Source organism: Lichenostomus cassidix, chromosome 3 (assembly GCF_008360975.1).
Source record: "Lichenostomus cassidix isolate B80296 chromosome 3, HeHo_3.0, whole genome shotgun sequence".
Taxonomy (NCBI): Eukaryota; Metazoa; Chordata; class Aves; order Passeriformes; family Meliphagidae; genus Lichenostomus; species Lichenostomus cassidix.
This window is the reverse complement of record NC_139483.1, coordinates 21,358,935-21,370,039: the sequence shown is the minus strand read 5'-3', so window position 1 is coordinate 21,370,039 and position 11,105 is coordinate 21,358,935.

The following is an 11,105-nucleotide window of genomic DNA, read 5'->3' as shown; positions in this document are numbered from 1 at the left end:
ATGGGGTGGGTAAAAAGTGCTCTTATAATGGAAGAAAACTGCATTTCTCATCTGTTAATCTTGCTGATATCTCACAATCTCTTGTGTTGAGAGTTGTGCTGGTGTGTCACATCATCACAGTCAGCTGGGCAGCAGTGAGCAGCTGGCTTCTCACAGTGACCCATTTATCTTTCCCAGATGTAGGCTCTTCACTCTGAAAGGCTGATCCCTGAAAGTGGAGCAAGAGAGACTTCCAGCGGTTGCACCACTTAGAGGCAAACTCAGCTATTTTCTTTGCTAGTCCATGACGCTGTGTGTGTAAGAAAAAATTTATGAGCCAACTATCACACATACAGAACCAGAGAAAAAAAAATTCCAGTGGCAGAAGCACTACTTTAATCTCTGCTGTACATTTTTCATGCAACCTACATACTTCCTCACTGCATTCTCAAAGTCCCACCCATAATTCTCCCACCCATAATTCTCACCCATAAATCTCTGAGGCTTAACTTCATTATTTTTGTTTCTGAATCCTACATGTGAATTGGGATAGGTCTATTAACTTCCACGAAGCTATAAAGGTCTGTGTTAATCCAAGATCTCATTCCAATGCTTTGACATTCAGGCATGTACTTTTCACATCTACTATCTTCTATTCAAATATTTTCTTTAACCTTAACTCTATTTGTAGTACTTATTTTTATCTGCATAGTAAATAGAGTTCCCAGTTAATACTGATATAAAATTCCAGAGAATCGGTTGTAAATGCTAGTATTAAGTAGTTTGATCTTATGTAAGAGCAAGGAGAAGCAAATTATTAACTTCACTAATAGACATATATATATATATATATATATTAGTAGTATCTACAGTATTTGTCATTGAAAATTCCCTGTCTTTACTGCCATATCTAAAATATTTATTGTATATAAAAATACTACTTATTTGGAAATATAAATCAGCACAAAAGTGCTTATAAACTCAAAAATCTGAAGACAAGATAAAGAAATAGGATTTTTTTTCACTTAGCATTAGCAATATTAATTTAGAAGTAATTTATTTGGAAAAATCAATTTTGTTACTGATACATGTTAAGTAATTAATTTTTTTAAGGGCTTGACCCTTAGAAACTTGCAAGATCTGTATGAAAAGAGTAGGGAATAGGTAAAGTCCCAATTTAGTGAAGTCCGTATTTAGTGAAGAATTAAAGGCAGGGAATTGCTGACTTCACTTACAACAATGCAGGCTGAGGTGGTAGGAGTACAGTTAAGGGATGTATTTAAAGACCTTTTTAAAAGAAAACTGCATGCAGTTAGGGTAAAACCAGAGAATATGATGAGATGAGCCAAAATTAGCAGGATGCGCTACTTATGAAAAAAATGACATACCCAGTAATTATTAGTAATTAATAACTGACAAGAATTGTTGGTAATAACCAAGGGCTATTGGTATCAACACACCATGAGAAAGAACAAAATGTGGCTGGACAAGGGGCACCATGCAGAGATAGGGCAGCACTTTCTGGGACAAATATCCTCATTGTAGTTCCTGGAGAGAAACCCAACCCAATGCAGCCCAAGCTCAGGAATGAGACCAAGAAGAGGCCACAGACCATAGGGTGGGATTAAGACCACCAAAGAGCCCCAGAGCCCTCTGACCCATGTCCAGAAAGGCCTGAAAGAATGCATTGTGCATAATTATTAATTTGCTTAGAAAGCAAGAAACCTGTCCAGAAAAAGGTATCCCACCAAGCCTGGGCAGCATCCCCAGGACATCCCTTCGGCCAGACTGATGCAGCTGGATCAATGCTGAAACCAGGATTGATATCCCATCAACTGGATCAGTGCTGGAACCAGGACTGGTGATCTCTTTTTCTGTCTTTAATTAATCTCTTCCTGTACACCACCACAGTTAGTGTTCCTCTCACTGGTGCATCACTACAGTTGGATAGATACCAGACAGTAATGAAATTATTATTATTACTTCCTAGTTATCTCAAAAGAATTTCTTTTTAATTTAAAGGTTAAATCAACAACTAATTAATTAATCAATGATTTAATGACTTAGGTCTAAACACGTTAAAAAACATATTCTTATATTCCTACATGAAAAGTAAAGGCAAGTAAACATTTTTCCTTAGTCTACATCTGCTTTGGAATCTGTGGTAATTCACTTGAAAAAACAATTTTAAATGGTGATCTATATTTGGCATGAGGTTGCACTGATTTTGTGCAAGCATTTAAAAAATACAACTCAGACAGGATTCTCTGAAAGACCTTGGGTCCTATTCTATTGGGAAATGTACTCCTGGTGTTTACAGCACACATTCTTTGCAATGAGGATGTCGTTTCAATGAACAGCCCCCAAACACCATGATAAAGTAACTGCTCTTGACACTCCATTCTCCATACAGAAAATGATAGGAAAAAAGCTACATCTAAAGAGCAACAACTCAGATACCTTTAACTGATGTTTTGTACTTTTCCAACAACTCCATTTGAGTTCAAGGAACAACCCAAATGATTGCTGAGACAGCCAACCAAACTGAAAACTAAGCCTGAAACTGAATTATGTTATCAAAGCCCCGCATCACTGTTCAAATCAACTTGGTTACATAGTTCCTCTGTTAAGAACTTGTCATAGAATGGTTTGGGGCAGGACTTTAAAGATCATTTAGTTCCAAACCCGCTGTCCTAGACAGGGATGCCACCCACTAGAGCAGGCTGCTCAAAGCCCCATCCAGCCTGGCCTTGAACACCCCCAGGGATGAGGCATCCACAGCTCCTCTGGGCAACCCAGTGCCTCACCACCCTCACAGTAAAGAATTTCTTCCTAACATCTCTCTAAATCCCTCTTCTTTTAGTTTAAAACTGTTCCCCCTTGTCCTATCACTATCTGCCCGAGTAAAAAGTCTCTCTACCTATTTTTATAGGCTCCCTCTAAGTACTGGAGAGCACAATGAGGTTTCCCTGGAGCCTTCTCTTCTCCAGGCTGAACAACCACGTCTCTCGCAGCCTGTCTGCACAGGGAAGGTGCTCCAGAGCATCACTGGATTCTCCTCCGGACCTTCTTCCCAAATGTTTCTGTCACTTTTAGGCAACCTTTCCAGAGCCAGAACAGCAGTAGTGCCCTTCAGGGACAGCGCTAAGGCGTGAGCAGCACAGAGGGCAGTGCCTGGCAGCGCCTGCCTCGGAGAGAAGGCTGCAAGCGGAATATTCACCACGAGAAGGCGGCAGAACACAACCTTCTGGAAACGCTTCCCTGCTGGCTGGGGACACTCCTGGACGCAACCCAGCTTAGGAATCTGGCAAACTGAAGATAGAGGGTTTCGTGTAGTAAAATGAGAGGCAGAAAAGCACGACACATTGCTGATTTACTGGGACATAGATGTGCATCCACATAAAGCACAGCAAAGATAATGGCATCAACTTTGATTGGAAAATTGCCTGAGAATTGAGTAAAATCTGGAGAAAGGCTTCTAGCAGTTTCCCACTTAACAGATCATGCAGAGAACTGAAGGGATCAATGAGTTTTTATAATAAAATTAATAAAGAGCGCATCAGGGATAATTATTATTCTTTAATCTCACTAGCTTCTCATTGTGTCATACCACACAACCCTGATCCCATGTAGGTTTCTGAGTCATGTCACTGAATGTGCAGGTTCCTCTTGATTTCTGACTCTGAGATGAGTCTGTTTCCTGAGATCCCAGGTGAAATGAGCTTCCCAGTGTCACAGGGGTTTAGCAGGTACCTATCTACATTGCATAAGTACAGCACTGTGTGCTGTGGCAATAACAGCCCAGGAAGAACTTGGCACTGGAGAAATGATATGGCTGAGTGAGGTCTCAGGTATGCAGTGCAAGATGCCTGCAGATATACAGCAGAATTTGGTTGTCTTTCATTAACTTTATTTAACGACACAATTAATCATATTGAAGGAAAACATGTGCCACAGAAACATGATACACAAAAATAAGCAAATCAATTTGCCAGAAGGAAGGTCCCTTGCTCAAATGCAGATGACTTGAGCAGTGGCCTGAAGCCAGAAAAGCTATTTAACTATTCCAGGCCCTGATAAGAGAGCAGGATGTGATTGTATCCATCTGGTACAGTCACCTCTATCTATTTTCCTCCCTAAGAAATGAGAAGATGCAAACCCAGCAGTGAGAACTCTAAGTAGAAAGCACTAGATAAGGAGCAGAATCTTATTATATTACACCTGGAAAAAGGAAGGCAAGGAACCTCTGTACCTGAGGGAACTGAAGTTCAGGAAAAGTCGTGAAATACCCAGGCAAAGAGTGAACAAGCTGTGCAGTGAAGAAGATAGTACAGGAGGGGTGGTTTACAGCACAAAGATAGGCAGATTTGAGGCCAACACCTGGAAGGGACACACATCTGTGCAGCACCACAGGCCACTTGCAGCATCTCCTGTGACAGCAGTGCCCAGGGCACAGCAAAGACAAGGACATGAGATGACTGCACTGAAGATCAACAGTATAATACAGAAAATTTCAGGTTGGTTACATTTTTTTTCCTTCTACCAGTGAATAAATTTACATCCATTCCATTCTAGCACAGCCTGCTTCTCCAGAATTCAAAAGCAATGAGATTCCTGTTCACCCTGCTACCGAAAAGAGGGATTTGAATCCTCAGGGATCCACAGGCACTCAGAACTAGGTCTCTGTTCTGAGCAAAATAACCACATAAAACCTAGCAATTCCCAGAAGAGTTAGTTACATGCTCTTTCCTGTTGCTCTGCACCAAAACAAGGTTTATTTTCACAGACACCTCAGTAACAGTCCTGGCTTTACCAACTTGGTCTCTTCCAGTTTACTCTCACCTTACACCACAACCTTACTTGTGCCAGGACAACTCCTGGTACAGGTACATATTGAACTGCATCAAGGAAAACAAACCTCTCCTACCCCTTCTCTTCCCCACCAAAAAAAGATTAAAAAAACGAATTAATTAATTTCCCAATCTAATTCACTGTGCACTCTTATCAACTGTTACATTGCAAAACTGAAAATGTAGGTGACGGTGGCAGCAGGCAGGAATGAGTGACACATAGATGACACTACTATCAGAAAGGGCTTGTGAAACCACATTCTCGTGGAGGCTGAGCCTGGTCATTAATCACTGTGAAAGCACATTTAACTTTTCAACCGGTCAAACTGCTCAGCTCTTAACATTTTAACCTGAACACCTCACCAAAACTCAGGTGGTCTTTCCAGCTAGAAGATACTGGTACAGAATTTAACTCAAAAATAGTGCTGGCGTAATTATTACTAAGATCACAAGTAATAATTAGATTTAACTGTTAGTTTTAATAACCAGCATTAATTTTTAATTTCAAGGCATTGCACCATTCTCTCATGCTGTCACCCACTTCCACACTGCACCACCACTCACAGCACAGCTGCAAGGGTTGCTGGATCAGCCTTTGCCACAGCAGAGGAACGGGAGGGAGCAGCCAGGGAAGCAGTGGGACTCTTCATTGTAGCGCTGCTGAAAGGACAGGAACTTTTGTCAGTGCCAGACTGTTCTCAGGAGACGCCTGACACTTTTTCCAGGCTGTGTTCCACACCGCAGCTTCATCCTCTCAGCTGCTCCAACTACAGGTACTCAACCTCCTTGAGTACTTCCACTCCAGCCGAAGGCTGAGAAACCTCCCACACAGAGAAGGCAGAAACAAGAACTGACTGCCCTTTGTTTGTTTTCACCCCCTCCCAATTTATATATCAGCTCTACTTTCAAGATAAAACTAACAAGCCCTTTCAACAGAGTCAGATCTTTTCCAGCTGTGCAAGAATCAAACAAATGAGGCAGCTGAAAGTGCCCCCAGCCGGTGAAGAAGAATGCTGCTCTGAGAGCTCTTGCTCGGCTTTTCTTCACTCTTACCCAAGATAAGCTTCCTACTCACTCTGTGGTTTTTCTGTTTAAGTTTCCAAACCCAGATCCCTGTGCATACGTGCTTCCCCCCTCAAGATGACTTAACATTGCCCAGCAGTACAATTTGCTCAAATATCCAAGTAGCATCTGCTAATTTTTTTCCCAGAACTGATGACATGGTTAAGTATCTTTTGAAACACAGTATCATTTCTCTAACATAAAATTACAAGAAATAAAGGGCATCAGTAAAACCTCCTGTTTTCAGGAAAGAACCTCACCAGTTAATAACAGAATATTTAAGCACACACAAACACATCTCTTTAGCCCAGGTGCTTCTTCCCCTTGCATACAGTCAATATGAAACAGCTTAAACTGGTCACGGGAAGGGAGATTTTATACAAATAATTGTAAAAAAACAAAACCAAAAGAACTTAGGGAGAATCAGTAGCTCTAGTTTTTCCCCTTGCATATTGTACATTTTGATCTCAATGAGAGATAAGCTCCATGCCTATCAAGAAGGGATAAAACGCTTATGATCCTATATCGCCTAATGCCTGCAGATTTGAAAGTAAGAAGTTACGGATATTTTACAGAGACATTTTTTCACTTCCCACTGTTGTTAGTTCATATTTCAAATCAGGTTTTTAATCCTTCATTTAGCTGCAGAAAACACAGTGGCATCAAGAATGATAGCTAATAAATATGTTGTAAGGTAATTAGAAAGACATGCATTGTAAAACTTACAAAATGTGCTCAATACCACATAAATTAATCCTGTATCAGCTGAAGAGAAAAGGCTGAAAAATACATTTGTTTAGACTTATTTCTGCTTTAAAAAAAAAAATCAATCTTCAGGATGGCATTATACAAATGAAGTTATATGGAACCCTTGTGTCCCACAGTGCTTCTGTTTGCTCTGCTCAGTGTTTATTTTCATTTCTGAGTGCATCAGACTGGCATTCCACTAGTAGGTGTAGTAAGAGAAAACCAAACTCGAGCTCCCTTTGTAAAATGTACAGCTTGCAAGCCTGGATGCCTACGTAAAGCCAACTAAAGGTCAGAGCAGAGGAGCTGTAATTAAACTTGTCATTTAGAAGAAACTCAGGCCTCACTCCAGAAATGTATCAATGAAATTGCTTAGTGTTCAGTTGCTTGAATCCTGTACAGAAGTTCAGCAGTACTTTCCTAGATAGGATCCTAAATATGGATTGGGATTCCAAGTAGTTTACAGCAGATTCACCTGCATTTCTAGCAGGATTGTTTCTCTCTTTACTTCACTCTATGCAGCAGTACCTAGCCATGGGATTGCTTAATGCCCATGCAGCCCTCTGCCCTTACCACAGCTGCACCTGCAGCAATATCAGCCAGTTTTAAAACTGTCTGCTACATTATTTATGAGAATTACACTCATTGCCTCAAGTAAAAGGGAGTACCTCTAGCAGATGGGCCTCCACATTTCCATCAGTATTGATATGATGGACTCTTGTCTGCGCCAGCTGAAATTATAGGGAATTCTCCAGTTTTAAAGTTTTGCCAGTCTTGGCAAGAAGGTGAAGTAACAAAGGCAAAATGCCTAAGCTGACCTGATCTGTTTTTTCAGATCTAAAGGTTGCTTTTCCACGACAGTCAGTCATACTGACTGTCCTGTCAGTATGAGGAAAGTGTGCACAGGATCAGTGTGAGGTGTAACAACACGTGTGGTGTCTGCTCAGGGACAACATATCACTTCCCAGATCTGCCACACCTTCCCACAAGCACGACATTGTCTGCTTTGGAGGAGGGAAAAAGAAGAAAGACAAGATTCCCTGATCATCATTTTCTCTTCCTCATCCTGTCAAGTGACCCACCACGCTGTGGTGAAGCGCACGAGGCTGGCTCAGTCCCACCGCGTTATATAATTTGGTGGTAACAGAAGGAGGCACGTCTGCCAAATGACTGAGCAGATGTGGCATTTAACAATGTGTCAACTTTGCTCCTGGACAATCCTAAAGAAAAAGCAAACAAAACTAACCCAGACTCTTCCATCATCCTGATTATAATCTTTGGTGATTATTTTGCTCCAAATTTTTGCCTGCAATGTGATTTTTCTCCTGTCTTCCTCAAACCTCAGCTGTGGGAATTCTCCCATCTCCAGTGCCAGTGATGGGAAAGCAAGAGCAAAACTGTTGTTCTGGGTCACATGATCTGTCACAGAGACCCTGACCCCAACACCAGTTGGGTTTTTTAAAGTGTGAATCTGGGGAGGAATCTTTTGGGCTGGTGGGGGGCAGATGCAGCCTAAATTTGTACTGAGCATACGATTTAAATGAACTGTGCAATTTCCTGGTCAAGTCCATCAAGTTATATTGCACCACCACTTCTGTTTCAGTGATTTGCAGCCCTCTTCATCTCTAGTAATTTACGTTTCCACAGAACAGATGGCAAAATAATACAGGAATGCACAGTCACAAATACATGAAGCATTCACTGCCTGTACACAGTGAATCAGTACATGATTCACCCACTTTCAGAAAACAGTTGTGACCTTTCATTTGACTACTTCCTCAAACAAAATACAGAGGAGTATTAATAACATATGGAAATCAGGAACCAACAAATTGGGGGAATAATAATAGCTCATCTCATGATATTCTTTGCTATTGTGCTAATCCTTACTACATGCTCTACATTTCTCAAACGTTTCTGTCATCTCTTGCTACCCTTTGACTACTTAACCAGATCCACTAAAGCATAGGTTGCTCTTTGTTACGAATTGAGTGAAGGCAGAGAAGACCTAATGCCCTCACAAAGGGATAGGTGTTTGAAAAATACTCTAAAAATAAACAATATCATATGAATAATACACTAATCTGCAGATAATCTTCTTCTATATTTAAAAAGTAACAACACATGTACAACTTTCCTTTCTGCCCCTTACAGCATAATGCTGATAACAAGCAACCCTGAGTACCAAGACTGAACTTTATCAACAAACACAACTTATACTGAGAATTAGAGAAGGCAAAGCTAATGTGCCACAGTATTGCACCACAGATGTTTTTGCCACCACATGTGAAAAATCTCAGGCATAAAATCAAACACTACCAAAATCCTTTTAGGAACTTACTAGCAATCTCTCACCTAATTAGGCATTTTGAAGTAATTCATTAAGTAGCAGATAAAAAGCCCTACTTGGTCTCTAGTAACATAAGGTGATACACACCAAGAGGAAAATGTATTTTAAATGTTATGCAAAGCTTTGGCAGAAAGATTAAAGCGGCACCATTCTCCATTATTATAGAAAGTCTTATAAACCCCATAAGGAATTGTGTCTCATTATCCTTGGCACTGCACCAATAAGTAACAAAGAGCTCCCATCCCAAACAACACAACATGCCCACTGCTGACAAGATGCCACAGGAGGATGAAACACAGGAACAAGATGGGATGGATAAGTACAAAAATAGCTTGAAGAAAAGCAGAAGTCCAGAAGTTCCCCTTTTCCTAACAGTTGATTTATATCTTTTGGCAGTGTGGCACAAATGCAGATGACTGAAAGCTTCTGTATTCACCCTTAATGAGAAATCTGCCTTTGCCTCACTTGGGACTCTGTTTCCCCATTGCTTTATCAACAAAAGGTTAGCATAGTTCAAGCAGCTCAGATGTTCAAACGCTGATGCAAATTCTGAAAGACAAGGAGTGTTTGGCAGTTGCTGGAATGCTGCAACAAGCAGGTAGAAGATGCAACGTGGTGAAATACCCAGGCCCCCAGTAAAATTTAACCACACTACCAAACACAGCTGTACCAGTCACATGCTGGGGATTTCCCAGCTGCAGACTCCCAAAGTACACGAGTTTCAAACAATTCAGGCACTATGTAATCAGCAACCATGTGACAATTTCATTTTCTCTTTCAAAACAGCCAAACAAGTCTGGATTCAGAAAGACTGCGTGGCTTAGCCACTGTGACTCTTTTTTAGTACTTTTTTTGCATTTATCATATCAGACAAAACACTGCTGCTACAGTGGGGCTGTACTGGTTTATCACTGAGGGTCCCTCCGTGATTTCGTTCAGGAAAGAAATAAGTGTTCTTATGTACTCATGAGACCCTAAAGATTTCCTTAGCATGATCTGGACAAATCATGTCAAGATCAAAAGTTAAATGTGTAACACTCAGGCATCATTAAGTTTTTAGTCTCTGCCACTAGAAAACATGAGATTAAGTATGTGTAAGAAGATGACCACTCTGACAGAGTATAAAGTAGGTAAGAATTAGAAAAATTAAGGCCTGCATTTCAAAGTCTTTGTACATCCTAAATCTGCTTGGTTATTGTTCCTCTCCTTCCTCGGTTAGAAAGCAGACTGAAAGCCCATGAAATGAGAGGCACAGTTCAATTTTGCCAACTGTCTTTTCCTCTGCTCATTATCTATTAATATTCTTGATAGGAAAACATACTGAAAGAAGTAATTATTTACTTCTCGTTTCCTCTTAGTGTGTGCTAATTGGCACGTTTAGGCAGGAATATTACTAAAATAATTATTACTAAAATAAGGTTTAAAATGTTTAATTGCAATGTACATGTATAAAGGAAACAGTTTTTCCTGAGAGTACAGGAGACAAGAGAACCTACAGTGATGATTATATTTCAGGAAGGAAAGAGGAAGTCAGAGGGAAGAACCATGCTAAGGGACCTGCCCTGGGAAGGCATTTGATTTAAAATACTAAAGCAAGGAGGTATGTCCAAGCCACATTTTTGGTTTATCAGCTCTGAACAGCTATTGTTTTAGAATGCTGACTAAATGTGAATCCTCACTGCAAAATATGCAGTGTGCTCTACTCCTGGGAGCAGCCTTTAACATCACTTACAAACCAGCTGGATGCCATAGCTCCCTCATCCCAGCTATAGCTGGATGCTATAGCTCCCTCCCTATATACCCTTTACATCATCCCATTTAATTTACTACATGTTATTCTAAATGAAGAAAATATACACTGGTTTGGAACAAAAAGCTGACACATCTTGCATAGAGAACATAATGTGATTAAATTTATCTGAAATCTCACTTTTGCAGCATCACTTCTGGAATAGATGACATTATCCTCAGAATGAGTATGGTCAGATGGGAAACAAACAGGTGCATGACTTGGGAAGACCTCTTTAATAGGACTTTAATGCAAATACACTCCCTGTGGTAACATTACCTCAGAAAAACTGAAGAAGTGGAGAGCACAAGTGTTTATCAAGTGTTTA